General features: G+C 42.7%; 2 long non-coding RNA genes across 8 annotated transcripts in view; one reads left to right on the forward strand and one right to left on the reverse strand.

Annotated features, from left to right (window-relative positions):
• LOC146859984 (uncharacterized) overlaps positions 1–24,764 on the forward strand; it is a 566,738-nt gene that overhangs the window by 350,211 nt on the left and 191,763 nt on the right. The gene's annotated exons all lie outside the window — the stretch shown is intronic.
• LOC146859985 (uncharacterized) lies at positions 3,755–23,858 on the reverse strand. The gene is made up of 3 exons (XR_014979074.1): positions 23,671–23,858; positions 22,837–22,898; positions 3,755–3,815 (listed from the first exon to the last, which is right to left on the reverse strand). It is a non-coding gene; the product is annotated as an uncharacterized LOC146859985 (long non-coding RNA).

Genomic DNA, 24,764 nt, shown 5'->3' on the forward strand with positions numbered 1-24,764 from the left:
CAATCTCAAAGATAGCTCGGAGCTGTCAATGGCTCTCACAGGTTTGGGATGTTCGTTTAAAAAAAAAAAAAAAGGGATTCAAAAGGTCTTGGCTGAGGCAATATCCAAGAAATTTACAGTAGTCCCTGAATCAAGCAGGATTGGGAGAATCTTTCGAAGTTGGTTGGTAATGACCATGTTTACTGTAATGGTAAAATGTTTAGGCATTCTGTTGACTGCATTACCCAGTTGTTGTGAAATCGCATGTGTTGATATTCTCAAAGGGTCGACCTCAATCCCCTTCTAGCCCCTTAGTTTTCTGATGAGGACTCTGACATGTCCATCACTGCCACAGCTTTTCTGGTGGTTTTGTTGGCCATTCTCAAGCAAAGGGCCACCCTTACTGCAATATAGACAAAGATTTTGTGTTCTCTGTTTCTCCTTCTCTTCTTTGGAAAGGGGACTCAATGTGCATCGGTTCGGTTGTGTCAGTAGGTCTTGCATCAGTTTACTCCTTCCTTCCTCGAAGGAAGAGAACTGCCCTTGGATTCTTACTTCTTGACTTCTTATCTTTCTGTTCCCCAGACGATGGTCTAATATAACTACTAGATCCATAAATCTCGAACGATTTTCTGGGGATCTACTATTTGAGCAAGAATATCTTTCAAATCATCTTGCAGTCTATGATAAAACAGAGATGTGCACTTTGTCTCAAATACTAGTCTATTGAAATTCGAAATATAGGATAGGAGATCTATCTTTCCTTGCTTTAGGTTTAACAGTTCATTGTCGCTGGCCTGAATGAAAGTATGTTTTGCAATGAGGCTACGCATTCACTCGAAGCAGCGAAGTTATAAAGAACTGGGTCAACATTCTCTATTAAAGGAACTGACCACGTGGTGGCATTTCTAGCAATGTAGGAAATGACAAAGGCTAGTTTTGCCATATCATCAGGGAATGCTGTGGGTTTACACAGGAAATGCAGGTGACCTTGATTCATGAATATGCTAAATTTTGAATAGTCCGCAACTGAAACATTCAGGCGCTGCCTGTGGCGCAGGAACTGGAGTCATGACGGTCAAATTCACTGGTGGGTTTTCAGTTGAGCAAGGGCCTTTTCCCGTATCACTTTCATGGTTAGACATATCAAACATTGCTGTGAGTAAGACAGGAGTTTTACCTGTTGGTGTGGCGCCCAACTTGGTACCCCAGGGATCAGTCCTAGGTTTATATTTTACTAACACAGTTCTTAATATTTGATTTTCTTGTTTCAAACCGTGTAACGCTGCCTGTAATACTACGAGGGCACCTGCTAACTCTTAAATAGTTGGGCCTGCAGCTACCACGGACACTACACAATTTAAGTCTTGGATAGGAAATGGACCTGCCTGATCAATCTTCGCTCGAGCAGGTTAAATTTAGTGGGCTTGGCTATCTATCAATATCCACTCACCTGATTTTCCAGGACCTGCAGGAACAAAGAGAGTCCACTCAATAGCTTATTGGCTAACCCTCAGCATTCGATCTGTTAGCGAACGAGTGCTGGGGGAAACCACCAGCCCCCAACCAACTCCTCCTCCTGGGGAAGGTGGGTTGGCATTGTGCTTTTCTCAGTATTCTCTTGATTTCTGAATTCTCAGGCTCCTACCCAAGTTTCACATCTGGATGGCTATGCTTTTAACCAAATTCGATGTCTATTCAGAAATCACGCTATCAAGTTAGTCAGCTTCTAAAGTAAACAAACCTCAGTTAACACAGATTTTCACAAAAAACACAATATAAACAATTCCTACGTTCTTACTTAGCTTGTCATACTCTGCTACTTAAAGTTCCAAGGTGCGTCATAGAGGATAATAGCCTTTGAATGAAAGTACCTCCGTCCTTACCACTATTTTCTATCACCTCGAGAGTCTCTTGCTCTATAAAAGGCCTTTCAGAAAAAATAAACACTCTTGCATATACTTTAGCATACATGTATGTATACATATACTTCTTTGTGGACTTACAGGCCGCCCACTGCTTTCATTTGTCTGTTTCAGTGTCCTCTAAAATCCTTGCTTGCTAGTTGTCAATCCTTCCTCTTGCCCCTCCTTCTTAGGTCGAGCATTCAAGACCTCTTGAATATATACTTTATATGTGTATGTAATTTGTGGGCTCTGGAGATCAGCCCTAGGACTTGTCTGCTTCCACTTAGGGACTTTTTCTGTTCAACTGCCTCTATTTACCTGTCTTGATAGAAAACGACTAGTAGAGGTCAGTAAAATACCAGAAATGCTTTCTGCTTGTTCAACTGCCTCTATTTAACTGTCTTGATAGAAAACGACCAGTAGAGGTCAGTGAAATACCAGAATTGCTTTCTGAATAGGGAATTCTTTTTATTTTTCTGGCTACTGCCTCTATTTAACTTTCTTGATAATAAACGACCAGCAGAGATCAGTAAAATACCAGAATCACTTTAGCATTCTCTAGATTCTAGTCCATAGAAATTGTCTTCCACGAGCACCCGTAGACAATAATTTTTTTAAATCTTGTATTTTCAGTGATTTGACCACCGAAGGCCCTGATTTTATATTAAAAACAGAGCTTTGGACTATACCATTTCCCACTGAAAGGCAATATTTCTCTCCATGTGTTCCCATACCTGGCATGTCACGCAGTTTGGTGCTTACTTTCTCTCCATGTTAAACAACAGTAGATGTTTCAGCACCCCGGCTAATGTGCTGCATAGCTAAATACATATAAGGTCCCAAAGACGAGTCAGATTGCATTGCAAATGCTTGTTGTCTTTAGTTTCCTGCCACTTGGGGCACTGACCTAGTGTAGTATCCTTAAGCTTTTAGGGGACTCTTTTTTAGTTGTACTGTTTGCCTGTGTTCTTCTTCGCGCCCGTAACTGCTTGTATTTTAATGCTCTCAGCCAAAGGAGGCTTGGGTCCTTACGCTATCTGGAATGGACCACTTCAAATGTTTATACACACATTGTATCCAGATAGCATGATTTACACAAATTGCTACACAAAACGAGCCTTTGTCCCTAATTCAGAAGCCCGGGTGATTTATTTCACTTTTCTTTTTTACTTTAAGAAAAACAAGATTGTTACATTTTAATCATGTCATCTAATCGGGAAACACTTCTTTTTGCAACATATATAACAAACAAAATAAACAAGTACATGATAGACAAATCAATCAAAAAAACAATAATCAGATTTAACTTATAAAGACATAACGAGACATGTAAGACCAGTCCCTTACTACATTAGAAAACATTCAGCGGACAAATGAAATTCAACAACAAATGTCTTTTATAACCCTGCCAGTGTTTGTGGCTCTGGGAATTATAGTTTCTTTGGAGTGTTGTCAATAAGAGAGAGGTGTTGGTACTAAGGTTCCCTCGTGTCTTATCCCAAGAGCTGTTGTCAACGCGTTTCGAGCCCAATCTCATTGGGGGGTTCTCATCAGGACCTGGACTTGGTCGTGTCAACTGAAAAAAATGAATGAAAAACTTTGTTAAATCTAACTTTAAGAAACCCTGTTCCACTGCTTACACTAGTTCAACTGCACAAAGTACCTTCTATAGGCTGAAAGTGAAAGTGTGGGAGGTCTCCGGTGATCCTCAGTGTCAGTCCTGGCCAAATCTTCAAACTTGGGGAGCGGAAGTTTATATTTTAGTGTACATCCATATTCTGCCTGGAACAAGTGTGTGAGAAATTCTTTAGTCATGATGACCCATTGCTGAAAGTTCACTCAAATAGAGGATGTGAGTTTAAACGACTTGCCTGTATTTGGACAGATCTTTGGTTTTTTCGGGCGTCCTGCCTTGTCTTGAAAGTCCACCTGCAAGTAATTAGAAACATTTAGACAGGCGTGGGGGAGCCGCTATGTAGATTGTGAAGCGGTAATCAGACACGCACGCTGGCATCTATTCTAGATCCCGACCTTGTTCTGAAATTAGATGGCCCGCCGCGTATGTAGTACCTTTTACATGCATTATGTAAGTTTTGATTAAAAATTCTGAAATCTGTGATCTTGCGCATTGTTTTCCAGACGGCTAGTGCTAAAACATACTGTCAGGTCGTGTTGCTCTGTGTGTTTCGTTTACGCTATGTTGCATTTTAAAATGCTAGCGGTTGCTTCTAAACTCTGTCATTCATTCATTCATTAAGTCTTTATTTCGATTTAAAATCATGTAAGACAAATCCATAAGAAATCCAAAACTATCAATGTAAGCAAGTTATTTGACATAAAAACATAGTGGTAAATTTCATAAACATCAATGGGAGCAAGTTTATACATTAAAAAAGATGATATACAAGAGGATAACAGATCCACAATGAAAAGATAAATAAATACATAATAAATAATTAAAATTACTAAAAATCTCTAACAAGATTCCCACCATGGTACATATAATCATCATAATTACATTATAATCAAAGCTGCACGATACATAATATTATTCGCCCCCGACAGCATACAAGGAGACAATTGTCATTGCCTCCTCTCCTTTGCACGTATAACCCACATCCAGCTTAAGAACTTAGCAACGGCAATCACAATGGATTCATTAGTAGCTGTTTTTAGGATCCTTAGTGCTTCGCTGCTTAACCTAGTCGCCAGGTTTAAACAGATAGGTTTTAACCGTCTGTGCCTAGGAGTTTTATAAGCTGGACAGGCAAATAAAATGTGTGCCAATGATTCATTCTGCGTTGGACAAAATGAACATTTGCTGTGGTTCAGGGTGTGCCATTTACTGACAAATAAATTAGTGGGAAGTGATCCCACCCTAAATTGGTGGTAAAGTTTCCTATTACCTAGAAGGGATAAGGTCCCAATAATTTTCATACTCTACCTCATGCTTATTTTCAAAGTAATCCCTGGATAATGATGATCTTGTTAAGGCCGAAAAACGCTTCGTTTAACTCATATTCCAATATGCTGCCTTATATTAATTTTTTGCAGGAAAGGGGTTTTCGACGGGATTTACCCACTATCTACTCATTCCCATCTCACAGAGAGTGATTTTTACCCGTCTCAGCCATAACATTTTATGCAAGCTGTCAGCCTCTCTAACTTCCAAGAGTGCTTTTGCGTACCTAGACAGCCCTGGGATAACCCAGAGCCTTCTCCAGTACGCCACCGGTCTAAATTGTGCCATATCTTCAATAGAATAACAGCCAAGATCTAAAAATAGGGGCAATAAAGGAGTTGACTGGGGAAGACCGGTCAATGCCCTAAAAAAAATATTTTTGGCTGTTACTAAGGGGGCTAGATTGTCGGAGCCCCACAATTCGGCCCCATACAAGACCGAGGCACTCATTTTAGTATTATATATTTTAAGGGCTGGAGCAACAGGTTTAGTGTAAGAAAGACGCTGCTCCTTCAGCAGGGCATCTGACAGTTGGGCATGCCTAAGAGTCAATAATCTAATCTGAGGCTTCCAACTAAGTTTACTACCAATAGTTACCCCCAAGTAAGTAAAGTTCTGAGTCTGTTCCAGGATACCTTCCTTCATTTCAACTCTATCATTAATAACCTTGTGTTTATGTAGGACCATACATTTCGTTTTCTCTACATTGACTAGGAGATCATGATCCTGACAGAACTCCTCAAATCTCAGCAGGACAGACTGTAAACCCTTCTGTTTCTTGGAGAGTATCAGAGTATCATCTGCGAACATAAGCAACGGGATCTTCAAACCTGCTTAGGTTGGAGCATCAGTGGGATAGTTCTGAAAATACTGGACTACCTTGTTGATATACAATGAAAAGAGGGTTGGGGCCAGAACGCACCCCTGGCATACCCCCTTTTCTATAGGGAACCTTTGTGTGACACTCCCCTGCATATCCCAATGTACCTGCGCATAATTAGCATCATGTAGGATAACCAAAAAAGCCAATATTTCAAGTGGCACACCTAGTTCCAAAAAGGGTCTCCACATTTTGGCGCGAGGGACAAGGTCAAAGGCCGACTTAAGGTCGACAAAAGCAGCATAAATAGTGCCCCCGCCTAAAATGACCACACGCCAATAAACTAAAATAAACCTAAAAACCTGGTCAATAGTACTAGTACAAGAACTCTGTCACTTGCCTGTAGGTGATTAAGCTCTCCTTTATGCACGCTGCGGGCTTCTGCACCGGTTGATTCTGGATACTGGTTTCCAGCCTCAGTCTCTTGTCAAAGACGTCTGCAAGTACCGGGATGAGCTTTCGATTCATATTGATGTAGCTTACGACAATTATGTTGCATTATGGGTTTCGTAGTCACAAGAAGGGTATTCGAAGTCTAAAAGATGTTTTATAGTTTTTCAATCTCCGTCATTTCATTGAGCCCACTCCTAGCTGTGTCAAATTTCATTAGGAGGTATGCTTCCTTTCTTGTGAGTAGGATTTCAGAGTCACCCCCTCTGGGGTTGGGTGTGATAGCGCAGAGGACGGTCCATTTGAACTCTTTTTCCATAATATTGAATTCCACGTAATGGTTTACCATAGGTGCTGTTGGAACCTTGTTTTTTAATCTTGAACGATGTTGCACAATCCTTTGTTTCACTTCCTAATTGGTTTTGCCTATATAAATGTTTTGGCATGGACATACTATGGCATACACCACGTTTTTAGACTTGTGTTAGACTTGGGGGTCTCTAGTTGGCACAGGTATGCACTTGTGACAAATAGGGACCCTCGCCTCTAGTCAGGGTAAAGGGGTACACTCCTAAAATAACCCCTGCTCACCCCTTGGTAGCTTGGCACAAGCAGACAGGCTTATCTCAGAGGCAGTGTGTAAAGCATTTGTGAACACATACAGTAATCGAGTTACAACACTACAGAGGGACACCACACAGGTTTTATATAAAAAAATATGTATTTTTTATATAGATTTACCACAAGACCATAAATGACAAAAATCCACAATACTGTTACTTTAAGATGGTAGAATTTAGCTTAGTTCTCTTTAGTTCTTAAATGCACTTTAAGTCAATGTAGCTGTAGATGCGAAACGCAGGGCAATGAAAGTGTTGTAATGATGTTGATGCGATGAAAGTTTGGTGCAAAGAAATAAAGACGTGAAGATCTTCCTTATGCGACTCGTTTCTCCGATGTTGCGAGAGATCTCGGCTCGATGCATCAGCTACAGCAGTAGCACTCTTCTCCAGCGATGCAAGACGCTTCCGCTCGATGCAACAGTTACAGCGGCGTCATCCAAGATGCGACGGCAGCGGCTGCGACACGCTTCTTCCTTGATGCGAGACTCTTCTTGTGATGCGGTGCAATGCGTCAGCTACGATGGCTGCGATGGCGGCACGCTTCTTCGGTGTTGCGGGACGCTTCTCGTGATGCGGTGCAATGTGACAGCTACAGCGGCGACACCCTTGTTCAGTGATGCGACGGCAGTGGCTGCGACGGCGACACGCTTCTTCTCCGTGAGTCGCGCTTAAAGCTCCTTGCGACACGCAGTCCCTCAGAAGGTCCAAAAACAGCAGCAGGCACTTATAAAGAACTCTGGGGAGCTGGTGGTTGATGTCTGTTGTCCCTGAGACTTCAGCAGGAGGCAAGCTCTTTTTAAAGCCCTTGGAGATCCTTCACAAGTTGAGCAAAAGTACACACAAAGTTTCTTTCTCCTCTCTTTGGCAGTAGGCAACCCCTGCAGGCCAATCCCCCAGTTTCAGGGATAGTCTCTCCTCAGTTTCTTCTTGGTTCGTCTCCTCAGCAAAGGTTTCTTCTTGTTTCCCAAAGTGATCTAAAGTTCTTGGGATCAGGGTCCCAATACTTATACCCCAAAATCCTTTGTCCTCTGAGGGCAGAGGAGCCTTTGCCTAGTCCAAACCAGTTCTGGTCAGTCCTGGAGCACTTTGTTTACCTGACTCCTTCTTTCCTTTCAGAGTGCAGGGCAGAGACATCAGACACACCGCAGGAGGTGGAGCCAGCATTGTGGAGGGAAGGCACAGCCCTATTCAGGTCCCAGGTGCAATTCCTCCCTCCCATCTAGATGCAGATCTCTCTATTCACCATTGGGCCACCTCACTCTGTCTCCTGGAATTTCCCAGCTCTGTCACTCAAACTCCAGACAAGGAATACACAGCCTAGCAGAGGCAGGTTTGAATGGTTAGACAAGAAAATACCTACTTTCTAAAAGTGGCATTTTCAAACACAGAATGTTAAAACCAACTTCACTAAAAGATGTATTTTATCATTCTGAGTTCAGGCATACTAAATTCGAATTTCTACCCTGTTTCCTGAGTCAGTTAGGATTATAAGATGTAATAATCAAACTGCCCATTTTGGCCTATGGAGAACAGGTAGCCTTGCAATAGTGAAAAACGAAAATGGCTGTAATTCACTATTAGAACATACCACACACACCAGGGCATGTCCTACCTTATACTTACAATGCACCCTGCCCTTGGGCCTACCATAGGGGTGTCTGACATGAAGACAAGGGAAGGTTTGGGGACTGGCAAGTGGGTGCACTTGCCCAGTCAGCATGACAGTACCAGACTGCATGCAGGCTCTGCAATGGCAGACCTTAGACACACTTTTATAGGCTGCTTCTGTGGATGGCACAACCAGTGCTGCAAACCCACCGGAAGCATTTGTATTTACAAGCCTTGGGCACTCCTGGTGCACTGTACTAGGGTCTGACAAGCAAACCAAACCAGTCAATCATGGAATCATTAATCCATACATCAAGTTACAATAGGGAGAGCATATGCACTTTAGCACTGATCAGCAGTGGTAAAGTGCCCAGAGTTATAAAACAGCCAACAACAGGTCAGAAGAAATACTGGAGTAAGGCAAAAAGTTCAGGGATGACCCTGCGAAAAGGGCCAAGTCCAACACAACCCCCTTCCAGCCAAAACGCAGGGTAGACCAATCACTACCTTGACGGGCTTCCCTGCTTTGGGCGATAGTACCTGGACCTAGCCCGCAACTGCAGGGGCATATTCCAGTTCTACGCCAATCTGAACCTTTTTGGCTCCCTCTGTCCATACTCTCAGGGCCCACCAAGCTAACCCAAGGGAACCCATCTCCTCACCTGTGGACACCACCTGTGCAGCACCTAACGTTAATGTGCTCGCAGGTGTGTCCCAACAGACATACAGCAAGCCACAGTGGCCACTGACAGTAGTCAGGGATGATACCCAGACCTTGTGCCTCTCAGGGCTCTCAAACGTCTGTGGCATCAGAGAGCGGGGGGCAGTAGCCCCAGGTGCCTGGCACCCTTTGTCCATTCTCCCTCCTGTCAGGTCAGGTATGACATCCTGGCACTGACCCACCAGCCCCAGGCCTGTACCCGGCGGCTGGACAGGAGACTGGGCTGGGCTTTCTCACACCTGGTCCTCCTCCTCCTTGTTGGGGCTCGATACCCTCCCACCTGGAGTGGTACCCCCTTCCAGAATTGCCAGGGCACCTGTGGCAGGTGTCCTGCTCAATTCGCCCACCAGTTCAGGGGTTCTATCCTGCAACTGGCTGTCCAGGTCAGGGGGGACACCCTGAACCTGGCCCTCAAATCTAAGGTCTAAACCCTCAGACTGCAACGGGTCAGAGGCGAGGACTCCCTCCCTCTGCACCCCCTTCCAGAGTGCTGTACCCTCCCACCTGGAGTGGTACACCTATAAGACCAACCGGTCAGGACACTGTTTACAGTTGTCCCTCCCTCCAGGTCAGACAACACCTGAACTTGGCTCCCCAACCTAGGGTCTAAACCCTCAGGTTGCACCGGGGTCAGAGGCGAGGACTCCCTCCCTCTGCACCCCCTTCCAGAGTGCTGTACCCTCCCACCTGGAGTAGTACACCTATAAGCTACATCGGTCAGGACACTGATTACAGTTGCCTCTTCCTCCAGGTCAGTCAACACCTGAACCTGGCTTCCCAACAGCGGGAGCAACCCATGCGGTTGAACACTCGCCTGGCGCACCAGGACTTCCGGGGGAGCACATATGCACCCCCCAGGGTAACACATAACGCATGTGTTGTGTGATAGTCTGCCTGGCGCAGATCTCCCGACCCTTGTCCATCTGACAGTGCGCAAAGATCCCCCAGGACGAAAGTGGTGTCACCATGGTCATTTCCTTGGTGACGCAGCCCTTCTGGCTGGCCCCTGACCCATTGGTTCTTCCACTGGGGACTCTTTTCCCCTCTCACCCCTATGTCTGGACTTCTGCACCCTCCACTTAGGAGTGGCACTGCCAGACACCAGAACGGATGGAGGCCTGCTTACAGACACTCCCAGTTCACTAGACACTAGGGGATCCCACACAACGGGCAACCCCTCAGGACAGACTAGACTCCCCACCTGGTGTTCCCTTAAAGAACCATCCAGGCTCTGAGACTGGGTTTGGGCACCTCGGGACACGCAGCCCCACACTCACTCCTTCTTCACTGAGACAGGACGTGAGTCCCTACACCCCACCCACTACACTGGGACCTAGCTGGGCTACACTGAACCTCTTTCCCCACTCTGGGTTGGAAGATACCTGAACCACTCTTCTTTGGATCACTCCCCAATACCTCTCCAGACCCTCTGGAATCCACCAAAAGGTCTGCCTCCAATGTGAGCTCCCTGCGGTCAGAGAACTCACTCTCCAACAGGTGTTGACATAGCTCTGGAAAACAGGGACTTACAAAATGCTCTCCCACAATTGGATCACACAGCCCCCTACAAAGGTTAACCAAACTATCCTTCACCTCACCATCCAGTGCCTTGCACACGTACTCCACACCCCTCTCCTGAGATTGGCAAGACAGTATCTGACTGTCTCTGTCACTCATCCCACACTCTTCTGGGCGGTCTTCACACTCACACACCAGGACTTCAACCATGGGGGAACCCCTCTCCCTGCACCTCTCATTTAGAGTCCGTAGAGTGTCCTGCCCACCATTAGGACCATGAACCCCTGTGTCAGTTTCCCCATTCTCCTCGGGGACACTGCACACTACTGGAGCTACCTCATAGCCTTGTACCTCCTGGTGTATGTTAACCCCCTCCTTCAAGTCAGGTACCACATACCTGGGTGTGTGTACTACTCCCTCAGCACTGGATACCTCAATTTTGCTGCCACCATCTGAGCTGGACTCCACCTCCAACTCAGCAAAGCTCACTTTCTGAACTGCCCAAATTTCTTCTTCTTGGGCTAAGGCCCTCTGAGCCTCATCAATCTCTCTCAGCTCTTCATCAATTTCTCTCATCCTCTGCTCATAAGCCTGAAGCCAGCTATCTTGTTCTGTTTCTCCCTCACTTTCAGGGAATTTCTCCTTCTCAGACTCAACTGGTAGTGTTGCCTTCCAGCTGGGTAACTCATACTGAAATAGGGATGCCTCTAAATCCTCCCTGGACCTTCTCTTCACAGGCAGCCCCCTTTCCTTGCAAAACACACATAGCTCCTTCATTGTGTAGACAAACATGTGCCAGAAGTCGAGTTCCATTTTGCAACATCTAACCAGGGTCATGGTATCAAAAATACCTCTAGGAGGACACCATAAAATTGAAAAACAGTATGTGGTTGCCTTTTGGTCTGCACTCACTAGTACTGTTCACCAATCACTGTACATGAGTCACAAATGCAAGTCCAGAATCCTCACCGCTGACCACCAAACTTAGACTTGGGGGTCTGTAGTTGGCACAGGTATGCACTTGTGACAAATAGGGACACTCGCCTCTAGTTAGGGTAAAGGGGTACACTCCTAAAATAACCCCTGCTCACCCTCTTGGTAGCTTGGCACAAGCAGACAGGCTTATCTCAGAGGCAGTGTGTAAAGCATTTGTGAACACATACAGTTATCAAGTGACAACACTACAGAGAGACACCACACCGGTTTTATATAAAAAATAAGTATTCTTTATATTGATTTACCACAAGACCATAAACGACAAAAATCCACAGTACTGTTACTGTAAGATGGTAGAATTTAGCTTAGTTCACTTTAGTTCTTAAATGCGACACTTTAAGTCAATGTACCTGTAGATGCGACACACAAGGCAACGAAAGTGTTGCAGCTATGTTGATGCTGATGGAGCAGGTAAAACAAAATTTTGTATACCTTCACTATTTTGCATGAAAATACTAATGGCGTAATCAATTTACATATTAACCTGTATTAACTATGTGCCGTGGTATATTAATCAACCAGTGCATTTTGATAAACACAAATTACACGCGGGACTAAATGCTAATAGCATGGCAGAATAACTACAATAACTAACAGTGGTATGCATATTAACCATAGAAGGTGATATGATAGAAATTTACATGATTGATGTTGCTTTTGTGATGGTTTGTGTTCCTGCTGGGACCAATTGGTGAGTATTATCGCTTTAAATGTTGCTATAAGCTAAGAAAATACTAATATACCATGGGATTCGCGTGGGATTAAACATTAGAATCATAATTTTCGTATATTAATTATGTTTTATGTTTGTTTTGCTTAAGTTGGCATTCGGGCCTACTAGGCCATGATATTCAAAATGGAGTTCGGAAGTGGCCACCGTCTTGTGAGCGCGATGTCTACTGCGCAGACTCGGATGGCTCCGAAGATCTCCAGGCATCCTCCGTTCAGAGCACAGTGTTCCTTGTCAAGGATAGGGACGTGGAGGACTGCCAGTTTCCAGTTAGTGAGAGTGACAAGAAAGAACCATAACCACCTATAACCGGAAGGTCAACACGATACATCGGACCTTTTCGCATGAGAACTTTATAAGCCAAAGGAATGACATAGCTATTTTTCCTGAGAACCCAAGACTGAGAATATCGGACCATATAACAATTTTGAAAGGCTTATCCAATCACAGTCATTCCCAGTTCAGTAAATGTTTCATGTTACCCAGAAATGTTATTATAAAAGAAGTATAGTAGAGGGGGAGAGACTAGTGTTAGTGGGTTCCTGAGAGGTGTCCCGAATTGGCGTGATTTACTTGCATGAATGCCTGGTCCTTTGGAGATCTTTGGAACTGTGTCGTGCTGAGCGAAATAACTTTTTGGACTTATTTGGGTATTGGCCTGCATTCTATTGGGACGATTTCACCTGAAGGGATTTGATTATGCAGAGCTGACAGCTGAGTTAGAAAAAGAGCCCTCAATATCAAGAATAGGTAAATATACATGTCATGCTAAATTGTGCTGAATAATTAAATTTGAACTTTGTTTTGATCGAAATGATAATTATGCAACTGAAAGCAAATGAATTAGATAAACTAAATATTGATTAACAGAAAATTCGTTTGTGATTCTTTAAGGTATTTTTGAGAAGTTGGCCTGATATATGATGTCACTAATTCTAGTGTACACCTTGTATCAGTCCAAACAACCCTTATGGTGATTGGTTGTAAAGTCAACCTTATAGACCAGCTATCCTATTGGTAGCATGGACAAGTGCATGCTTAGGCTAAACTCTGAATGGCATGTGAAGCCAGCTGTTATACCATATGTAATCTCTTGAATACCAAATGAAAGGACACCACAACAGATATATATAAAAATAGAATGTATTTATTCTAGGCAAACCCTCAGCACTCTTTGTGAGATTCGAGGTAAGTATAACACAGTCTTATTTAGGCATACATTAAGTCACACAGGTAAGTAATACAGTTAGGCCCTAGGGGCCACGCAAACCATATACTAAGTAAGTGGTATAAGAACCACTGTCACGAACACAGGATAGGCCTAGGCCTAGGGAATCACTGGGGCTACACTACACTACCAAAGGTTAGGAAGTGGGAGGCCCACGGGATTCAGGTGCAGAGTGGAAACACTCACGCGTAATGCGTAAAAGTCGATAGAATCACTTGCAGTTAGAATTAAGCAGTTTTAGGACACTTCTGGTATAGCTAGAAAGTCGAGACTCACAAACTAGACCCTAGGATAGTCCATACCCTTGTGAGCACCGAAGTACCCAAGTTACATAGCCCACGGGCTGCGGGTGCATAGGTGTGAACTTGCGTCGGGTTTCGTCGTGAACTTCTATGGATGCCTGAAGGAAAGTTGCTGACAGGCAGTCAGTGAAGAGTGTCCGGTGGATCCCAAGGTGGGGATCAAGAAGGAAGGAACCTGCAAGCAGAAGGGACAGAGTCTAGGTCACCAGCCAGGAGCCGGGAAGGAACCAGGCGATGTCGTGAAGATGCAGGTGAAGAGGTGAAGCTTGTCGCAGCAGCCACGGGTACCAGCAGACGTCGAGGATGACCAGGACCAGGAGGTGAGCTGTCCCACGAAGGCTCTTGCTGTCGGCGGCGTTGAGGTCGAGTCAGGACCCAACAAGCCTTGGCAAGCGGAACCCACGCAGGATGGAGGACTTGCTTCTGGTGCAGACCAGGAAGGTCTGGGGTGCTTCTCTTTCACAGAGGAGCGGGTGCCAGTCTGGAGGAGCTGGACCAACAAGATGAAAATAAAGGTTCATCATCGCAGAGGCTACTAGGCAACGGGCCAGCAACCGGACAACACGTCAAGCAACACAGGTGCAGAAGGGCCCCACGCAGAACAAGTGAAGTGTGGGGAGCTGATCTTCTTTGCAGATGGTGCTCGGGAGTGGGGCTTCTCAATTCCCCAAGCACAGCCTCGAGGGAGCCTCGGAAGTCGCGCTAGTCAGTTACTAGCCACTTTTCCCAAGTCGCCGGTCCCACGTCCCTCGCCGCCTCCACGGGTCTCAGCTTCGCTGGAGATGTGGATCTGGTTCAGAGGTGTCTGGAAGTCTCAGCACTGGTCAGTCTCTGCAGTCGTCCCTCGTAGCATCAGTCGCAAAGCAAAGCAGCGGTCGCTGGATGGTGCCTGGTTGCCCAGGGTGGTCACTCCTTGGCCACAAGGGAGATTTCTTCAGTCTTCTTCCTGAGGTCGAATGTCGAAGGTCCAGAGTTTCTGTTCAAGTTGCAGATTCAGGTTAATCTAATTTAGCAGGGCTCAGCTAGCTACTGATATACTGGGCTAGTGGGCTGGGCTACCTGCAAGGTCCCTCCTATGGGTGGGACCAGGAAGGGGAGTGGCTACACCCCCTTTCCTTTGTCCAGTTTCACGCCAGAACTGGGGCTGGAGTGCCCCAGCACCGGTTTGAACTGGACTATGCATGGAGCACCTTGTGTGCCCCAGGCATGTCTCATTCCTTTCAGCCCTCGCTGCCCCAATACACTAAAGTCTGTCTGGGGAGGTGCTAGCACCTCCCCAAGCAGGAAACCTATTGTCCAGGCCTCCCTGGCTGGGAGGGCTCCGAGCTGCAGGAGGTCAGACTTGTGTCTGTGGCAGCAGCATCCATTTTATGATGCTGAGGCTTTGGTGAGAGTTAAACAGCAAAGTAGGATTTTAACATGTCTCTCCCTCTAGAAGGGAGGAATAATATCCTCATCACCAGAAATGGTATGGGGGTATTATTCCAAAGTGTTAGACACCTTACACAACATGTTTTGATAAAGCCAAACCATAGTTACCATAACCGTTTAAGATTATAAGGTACTTTAAGAGTATATGGTAGGCTATATCATAGAACAGCTATAAGGACATGGTTCCGAAAGCTGCAGACAGGCTCAGCTCATGCTCGAGCACCATCTCACATGTTACCAAGCACTCTGCCTCCAGGATTGTTAAGGCCTGCAATAGGAGCGGCTGATAGGTACACATGTGTCTATATTAAGGGTAGATATAGGTATACTATATCTAAGCAAGGGGTGATTACACGACCTTGCCCCAGCTGAGTGATCAGCCAGTTGTGTCTGATTGGAAGGCCAGACCAGGGGTGGCATAATACATGCTGCAGCCCCTGGGAGGCCTAGGGTACACCTATGCCCTGGGTACCTGGGGTACACAGTACAGGGTCCAATAAGGTGATCCTTACCAATTGGGAATGTACCTAGGGTACATGGAGTCCATTTTAAAGAGAGAGCAGACAGCCTGAGACCCTGAATGGCAGGATCTCAGGCCAACTAAGTCGAAAAACCAGCTAGACACCAGGCAAAAAGTTGGGGGTAACCATAGTCAGATATGCACCTTCCTACAGTATTGCTTAAAGATTCCGAAGCTTTAAATGTGTTTTAGCTGGTTCTAAATCACCATCAACCAGTCCTACTAATTGGTCCGTCAACCAAGTGGTGGCGTGCCTTGATGTTAAGGTTAGGATTCTAGAAGTACAGATGTAAATATGTATATTTTGTAATTAATTTCTTTCCTATAGGTAATAAGGTACCCCCCCCATGTCTAGCGGAGAATCTCATCCTCATGCATGCAGATTCAAGTGAGTCGAATGAATGTTGGTGTTATGGGCCCCACCAATGAATGTACGCGTGAATCAGTAAGAGTGATGACGGGTCTGTGACGCAGGGAGGATATGTACATTTGCCCCTTTCGGCTGGATCAGTTTTCCTGGTAGCAAAGTTATGGTTTTATTGTATTGGTTTGGTGATTATTGATTATTAGTTGATGAATGATTGATTTATTATTGATTTATGTACTAACATTCGATGTTGAGTTCCGTCGCGTTCTATGTTGTTTTGAAGACTTCTGGGATGTAGGAAGTTGGATGCCATGTAGGTACACGGGGAAAACGTGTGGCAAGTGAAATCGCACGGTGCATTGTCTTGTTGCCCTGTAGGTACACGGGGAAAACGTGTGGCGAGTCACACGACGCATTGTCTGGGTTTGAATTGGTAACATCGTCGTGTGTTATCGTTAGGGACATTTCCGTGTGAAAGTGGTGTATGGATAGCGAAGGCCTCCTGTGAAATTTCAGCCTTAAGAACAGGAATCAATTGTGAGCTCTGATTTCGCTTATCACTGGAAAGGTAATAGGTGTCCCCTAAGCTTGTAAGAAGGGTAAAGTAGAGGGGAGTGCTAGTTTATTGGCGAAACTAAATAATTCTGTGGAAGGGCAGAGGTAAGCGCTGCTCTCGAGAAATACAGAATTCTTGTGTGAATGGACTACATTTTCCGTATGAATGTGCATAAGTGAAATAGCACTCTGTTTTTTCTCATGAAACTCTGGCCTTAATTCTCAGGAGCATTGTAGTCTCCACATGTGTTTTATCTCTAGAGAAACGGATTGCCATTGCTTGTTAGAAGGGTAAAGTAGAGGGAAGTGCTACTTTATCGGTGAACTGAATAATTCCGTGGAAGGGCAGAGGTAAATGCTGCTGTCGAGAAGGTAAAAACTATTTCTTTGGTTTAGCGGAACAGACAATGGTGGTGTTTTTGAGTAAAGGAGAATGTAGAGAAAGTTTGCAGATAAAAATTGTAAAGGAGGGGTCAGCAGAAGCAAGAGTAGCGAAAAAAGTTGACGTCAGAAAGACCGCGCTGGGATTGGCCAGCCATTAAGAGACAAGGGTTTCACGGATTGGTGCGTTGGTGAACGCAGCGCTAGGAGTGGAGAAGGGCCAGGGTGACGTAAACATTCCGGATAGGTGCATTAGAGTGAGTCGCGCTGGGATTGGAGAATTACAGAAGTGACATTGACGCTCCTGATTGGTGCGTTAGTGTGAGTCGTGCTACAATTGGATAAGACCACAGAATAGTCGTAGAAGAAATCTAGCGATACAGGATAAGGAAAATGATGTATTATGATCCACCAGAGAAAGAGAAAAAATCATGGTTTGGGAAGATCAAGAACCTATTTAAAAGGGATAAGCCAATAATGACTAGGGAAGGACAGATACTTCCCCCATCGAAATCACCCGCATCCTTCATGGTAGCGAAATACGGGTACCATACATGTATTTGGCTAGATAATTGGGCAAAGTATACTAAAGAAGATGGAGTATTAGCATTCCCCGAAGATGGTTCCTTTAGTTTAGCGGTATTAAGAAATTGAAGAGAAAGAATGATGAGATTGGAACCAAGACCTAGACCTACTCAGTTTGAAGCTTTAACGGAATGGGAAGATGAGATGTATGAAAGAGAGCGACAGCGGAGTGGCGGAAGGTACAAATACATGTTTGGGAGACTTTGTGGACAGGAAAGTCATGATGACAGGATGAAGAGATGGCGGAGTGCAAACATGGCTGATGGGATGTTCCCTATGAGAAATGCTGAAGAGAATAGTAGTAGGAAGTGTACAGAGAAAAGAAGCAATACAGGGTCAGAAGGTTACAAGTATGGTGTGAATGAATCGGAGGATGATGTACTCGAGGACATGTTTTATAAAAATCCTCCCCTGTATCAACCAAATTCCACGTTGCTGACGCCAAGTGCGCCAGTAAAAGAAGCACCACGAAACAAGACTTTTGAGCAAACGCCACCTGATTTAGGGAAAAATATTCCCTTAAGGAGAGTCTGAAGTTGCACAGCCCGTTTGGATGGTAAATGAAAATTCAGTTGAATTGGCTAGAACTACCCTGGAGTTAACTGAGAAGATTAGGGAGTTAACCAAAAATATGGAAGCTCTTAACTGTTCCGGTAACGATAGGACCAGTGATGCCTGTCTTTGATAAAGAGAAAGATAGTGAGCATTGTTTAACAATTCCTTACAATAGTAATAAACAAATTGAGACTGGAAAAAGAGATTCAGAAGAGAATCCATGGGGAAAAGTAGTAGGAACTTCCGGTTTAAGTATCCCTAAAAATTTAACAGTGAATCAAAGTCCGGCCAGTAAAACGTTGATGACAACAGAATCGGCACCAGAATCCCCAGAGAGAAGTATAGAGCGGGCAAGAAATGAAACAATCCCTGTAGGTCCCACTTCTGATAAACTAATCGATTGGTTAAGAAGTTTACAGCGGAAAGATGCAGAACCTAGACCTTTAGATGTGGCTAAATTAAAAGAAACTTTAGAAGAATTAATATTAGGGACTATTCCAACAGAAAAATTTAAAGCATATCAGGATTAAGAGCTAATGTTTCTATGTAAAAGTATAACCTGGAGGGCGAGAAGTTTGCATGAGAAGTTGGAGGAAGTAGCGAGTGAAATGGGTATTGATTTTGAGAAAATAAAATCGTTACAGAAACCATATAGAGTAGATTTTTCTGAAAAAGATATTGAGAATCTGAATACCACAGGAAGATTAACTCAAATCAAAGAGCTGATTGTTTTACTTAGGAAATGGAGCGATGTGGGTAAATGGAAGAGCAGGTGGTTTCGAAAACGAGATGATGCAACAGATAAGACTTTCTCAGCTTTTCCAGTAAGAGAAAAAGAGCCAGTGGTAACTGAATGTCCCATGAGGGAGATCCCAGGAGGGGGTTATGTGCATGTTCCTTGGACTAGATAGGACATTTTATCATTCACAAATGATTTCCCCAGACTTCGCGAGAAGCCTGTGGAATGGTACAGGCAGGTAGAAAGATTTGTCAAATTATCAAAGGTATTATGGATAGATTTGAATGGTCTGTTCGATATAATTGTACCAGCAGACCTGTGGGCAGAATGTAAAATTATGTTCGGTTGGCCCACTCAAGAATACCCTAGGGATCCTAAAACAGGTGCCCCTGATCCAGAAGAAATGAGGAAATATGAACAGGTAGTTACCTTCTTGAAAAATAAAGTACCTCCAAAAGAAACTGATTGGGTAAAAATTGACAGAACTCACCAGAAAGTAAAAGAATCTGTACATGCTTATTATGAGAGATTGTTATTGGCGTTTAAGCAATATAGTGGTGAGGAAAATCTGAGTGAGAAAGATTTGAGTCATTTTGTATATCGATTTGTGTATGGGTTGAGACCTGAAGAAGGCGAAATGATAAAACAGCATACTGTAGATTGGCAAAATAAAAAGATAGATGAAGTATTGAGGCATGCAAAATATTTTTGTGACGAGATTGAAGCCAAGCAATGTAAGCTAAAAGAGAAGGCCATGTGGGCTCAGGTTAAGGTAGCGGAAAAACAAGAAGCCCAACTGATTGAACAGGCAAATGGCATGGGCCAGGTGAGACAAAAACCTAATATTGGAAAAGGAAAAGAACAGATTAGTATAGACGAAGCCAAAAAGAAATGGCCATGTCATAATTGTGGAAAGGTAGGGCATTGGAAATCCGAGTGTAAATTGCCCCCAAGTGCTAATGGCGATAATGCAACATTAAATCCACAGGTGCAGATTGAGGTGAGTTGTCAACCGCAGCGAGAACAGCAGGTTGTTGCCCAACAGTGTCAGGTGCCAAAGCCACCTTTTCCACAGAGCGTAAACCCTCAGAGATACAGTAATGAGACAGGATTCTACACTGAGGAACAGGTAACTAAGCTACCGCGCGCTAGTGCTGTTTCCCAGTATTGGCTGCAACGCGATGAGAGTGGGTCAGAAGAAAGTTATTGACGGTGCCAAGGAGAGGAAGAAGAGTGCGTACTTGGCGCAGCTCTGGAAGTAGACCAGACAGGCCCTTTTGTGGACGGAAAGGTAAATTATGAAAATATTACTTTCCTAGTAGATACTGGTGCTACTCGTTCAACTGTTAGATCAGCTGATGTCAAAAATCTTCCTCTCTCGGATGACACAATCCAAGTAGTTGGAGTCTCAATCAGACAGATAAAAACGTATCTTACTGAACCAGTTAAAGTTAAAATAGGGAAATTTTCTGACATGCACCGCTTTGTTGTGTGTGACACCAGCCCTGTGAATTTGTTAGGAAGGGATTTGTTGTGTAAAATGAATTGTACGATTTTCTGTACTCCTGATGGCATAGCTTTTGAAATTCCTGATGAGGATGTACTATACAAAATGACTATGGCCAATATGGAACCCGAGGTCACTGAGGCATTTGTTGTATTTGACCCAGAGGAATTGCCCCAGGAATTGAAGAAAACGGTGAAACCCGAGGTATGGGATTTCACGGGAGAAGACATGGAATTTATGAGCAATGTAGATCCCGTAAAGATAACCGTAAAAGAAGGAATAAATTAACCAAATATTCCCCTGTATAAATTGACACCCAAGATAATTGCAGGAGTAACTCCTATAATAGATAAAATGATTGAACAAGGTATTTTGAGAGAAATAATGAGTAGTCCACGTAATTCACCAATTATGGGTCTGAAAAAGCCTAACAGAACTTTCAGGATAGTACAAGACCTGAAAAAAGTGAATAAAATTGTTGTATCGTGTTGTCCCATCGTACCAAACCCTTCCGTGATCCTATACCAGATTCCTCATGATGCAGAATGGTACACAGTCATTGATCTGTGTCATGCTTTCTTTTCCATCCCATTGCACCCTGACAGCCAACAGATTTTTGCATTCCGGTTTGGCGAACGTACTTTGGCATGGTGCCGAATCCCACAGGGGTATACAGAAAGTCCATCAATATTCAATCAGATTTTGAAGAAGTCCCTAGAAGATTTAAAAATGCCCGAAAGTTCAGTACTAGTTCAATACATCGATGACCTACTGGTGGCATCGAGAACGCGGGAAGCCTGTGTAGTGGATACGGTTGCGTTATTGAATCATTTGGTGGATGGCAGACTTAAAGTATCCCCTTCAAATTACAATTTTGCCAAAAAGAAGTACAGTATTTAAGCCACAAAATTGAAAAAGGGCTGAGAAAAGAGACTGCAGATAGGATCAGGATAATTAAAGGAATGAGAGCACCAATGACTCAAAGAGAAATGATAATGTTTCTTGGAATGGTTGGGTATTGCCGTCAGTGGATCAGTAATTTCTCACTGATTGCAAAACCTTTGGCACAATTGACAAAGAGTGATGTGAAAGACCCCCTTGAATTGAATAAGGAGGAGCTGAAGGCTTTTAAGCAATTGAGATATGGGTTGTGTGAAGCCCCAGCTCTTGTAATGCCTGACTATGAAAAAGAGTTTGAGCTCTATTGCAGCGAGAGGAATGGGTGTGCACTTTCTGTGTTGGTATTAGGTAAAGAAAACTATAGCAAGCTTCAATATCACATGTAAAAATATTCTAGGTATATACTAAATGTAACCACCAGTTATACGTAACGTATAAATCAAAAATACATAATTATCATGAAAAAATATATCGTTTTATTTGTTTTCAATTTCCATTTTTTTTTTTCTAAATTCATTTTAAATCATTTGATTGAGAAAAATATGCAGTGACAATAAATATTAACAAAAGATAATATATAAAATAATTGTACTGAAACAGATCATCATATTCATTAAACAATTCAACAATTCGAACAGATGAGAGTAAATATCTAGTCGATGAACACTTGATACAAGCAATGCGGTAGATGTGAGCTACGCGCGTTTCGGCAATTCTGCCTTCATCAGGTGACCGTCTATTGCAATGTAACTATATGAAATATAATATAACATGGTGGTTACTATTTCTATATTGTAAATAAAAATACCTAGAAAATTGATCATTAATTCAATCATAAACATAACACCAGATTAAACGGTTATCTGTTTTTTATCAGCAACATTATTCACAAATAATACATTTCATTACATATCATTGATTTTAGGTAATGCATTGATTTTAACCGATATAGCATTACTTGGTCGTATAGTTTATCTTCAAAAGAACAAAACTCAAATTATGGTAGATTCACTAATCCTATTGTACTATGAAGATATTATTTACAGAAAATAAATACAAGGACAGTTCTAAATAAATTAAACTATACTAATTACAATACTAATAAAGAGTATAAAATTGATAGAACGAAAAATAAAAAGAGAAAGAAAAAGAAAGAAAAAAAAAAGGAAAAAGAGAGAAACAGAATGATAAAAGAAATAGATTCAAAGACAAAAAGTAAACATGCACATGGCCCAACAAATACAATGGTTGCAAAATGGAAGCTAATTTATCAGTAATCTATTTAAAGGATCTTAATATCCTAAGGAGATATGGACCTAACAAGAGTCAGTCTATAGAAGAGAGTTCAGTATTCAATTCCGAGTTCAATTCTGAATTGGTATACATGCAACTGATAATACTAAAGCTAGAGGCTGTATGCTTACAATTAATGTATAGTAATGGCTGACTTACTTCATAACATACGAGCTTAGTTGAATGAGTGATAGCGGAATTCCAAGCAAGATATTAAATAACTGTAAAAACAATAATTCAATAGAATCAATGTTAATATTATGACCTAGTATCAAGGTAAGTTGAAGTACTAGTATCATATAATGCCACACTTACTAGAAAACTATTAGGTTGCAAGATCCTAAGAATTTACGTATGGATAGATGGCTAAGAATATAATCACAGTATTCTAGTAGTTGTATGTCAATTCAGTGATAAACGGATCTCTATAGACGAAACGAAAAAAGATGTATGTCATACATTTTAAATAGATGTGTGTATATATTATATTTTGACAGTTTTACAGTTATATTAGATTATATATTAGGAATTGCAAACCTACTTTTGTCTCGGGGAGCTAGAGCATGTACTGTAGCTGGCCGCCATTAGTTATAGATGGTTGAGGCATCAATAATGTGCACACCTATCAATGTTTTGGTGCATAGAGGTACTATATTAAAAGAAAGAGAATCAAATTACTTTTCCCATACAAATTAAAGGTAAGCATCTCATAGTTTTAGAATAAAATTAAAATGACCGCTTACTTAGGTTATATACGATATATTTTTATTTTTAACATTGGGTACTGCATCCCTCGGTCGTAGCGTCTCAGATCAACCTACTTTGAAGACGTATATTTCAGTATATCTAAAATGCAATAAACAAAAGGGAAAGGGCGATAGTGTAAACTAAGGTGGGATGTAGATAGAAACTCTAGGATGCCTTATGAGTAATCCTATATCTAAGGCAACTTATTGAAAGATGGTGTAACGGCTCCCTCATTGTATAACGTACCTTCATATTCGGTAATCTAATTCTCGTGGCGCTGTGTACCGATATCGTAGATCCGCGTTCAGGTAACAGGAAAATACCCGCTTAAGAACGCTCAGGTTCGTGTGTTCTATTTATATCAAAACCGTTCATACGTCACTGATAGCTAATTGAAAAATTCGGCACAGACAACAGTTCAAAATATAAGCGCATTTTGGAAAGGGATAAAAACCCGATCATGGAAATAAAGAGCGGACTGTTTCTAAAGCTGACATAGTACATTGTGTCAGCGCCATCTTGAAAAAGGTCAATAGACCCGATCTTAAAAGTAAAAAGCGGCCGCTTTTAAGTTCTAGAAGCTAACCTTGTATTTGCAATGTGAATCAAGACTGCTCGTGCATATAAAGAAATTTATAAACAGGTTTATTTATACCACTAACCAAAGATTATTAAAACGACTAAATAATCAAAAACTGAAACTATTTCAATAAAAATAGAAAAGAACCACAATATAGTGTTAGTGGATGATCAGAAAAATATAGTCCTAAATTGGACATTTAATGACATGAGCATAATTAAAATAAACAGTAATGGGCACAATAAGCCATCCGGTTTTTGTTGGCCCATGACTGTTTCAGTGAAAGCTAGGGAATCTACAATAGAAAAGTTACAAATAATCGATAAATATTATTCAAAAACTGACAATCGTGACATAAATTTTGTTAAAATTACACTAGTGGGTACAATGAACTATCCGGTTTTGTAGCCCATAAGGATATAACAAGTATTAGAGCAAAGGGGACATCAAAGTTTGAGGGCCAGAGTTAGTTTAAAAATATAGGAGTTATGTGCATAACTCCTCTATTTTTAAACTAACTCTGGCCCTCAAACTTTGATATCCTTATGCTGAAATGCTGAAAGTGCAACATTGTTGTACTTATATTCCTGGCGAGAGTCATAATTTAAAGAAATATATTCAAAATATTACGGACTTGCATGAGGAAATTGTTCCATTGGCGGTTGAGAGTGTATGGGAGAAGATTAGGAAGGGATTTTCTACTATTAAAAACTTTTTGATAAAGCTAGGTAGTTCATTTATAGGTAAGATTCTAATTCCA

This window comes from Triturus cristatus, chromosome 3_1 (genome assembly GCF_964204655.1).
Source record: "Triturus cristatus chromosome 3_1, aTriCri1.1, whole genome shotgun sequence".
Taxonomy (NCBI): Eukaryota; Metazoa; Chordata; class Amphibia; order Caudata; family Salamandridae; genus Triturus; species Triturus cristatus.